The sequence below is a fragment of the Tupaia chinensis genome, unplaced genomic scaffold (assembly GCF_000334495.1).
Source record: "Tupaia chinensis unplaced genomic scaffold, TupChi_1.0 Scaffold149831_1, whole genome shotgun sequence".
NCBI classification, from domain to species: Eukaryota; Metazoa; Chordata; class Mammalia; order Scandentia; family Tupaiidae; genus Tupaia; species Tupaia belangeri.
In genome coordinates this window covers 1,883,855-1,884,392 of record NW_006209676.1, presented here as the reverse complement: position 1 = coordinate 1,884,392, position 538 = coordinate 1,883,855, and positions in this window count along the sequence as shown.

The window sequence follows — 538 nt, the reverse complement described above, 5'->3', positions numbered from 1 at the left end:
GCGGAGGGGGAAGGTGGGCGGCCCGGCCCTCGTGCTTCCCGGGGCCCGGAGGCCAGGTCGCCCGCCCGGTGCTCGCGGACTCGTTAGCAGGAGAGCTGGCAGGGGGACAAATGCCAGCGTTCTGGAAGAACTGAGCGTCACGTCGTTAGGCGCTGAGGCTTTATTTTCCTTCCCCGCCCCTTGCCCAGCCTCGGCTCGACTTGGCCAAAGAAGGATGTGTCACCAGCTCCAGGCCGCGGGCGGGATCCCGCGGGCCTCATAGGAAGCGGGGTACCTGGAACAAAGGTAGACGGAGACCCGGCAGCCCCCGGCCCTGCCCCGGGGCCGCGCTCGCCACGTCTCGGTGGGTCTCGCTCCCGCGCCGACCCGGCCGCCGCCTCCGAGGGGCGTTCTCTGGGGGACCCTCTCGATGGAAACCAGCTGGCGGGGTTGGAGCTGACGCTGCATCCGAACCATGTTGTGCTCACGTTATTTCCAAACTCCCACTCTGTAAAACTTGAGGAATTTTTATCCAGACTTAGTGGTCAGTAAATGTAGG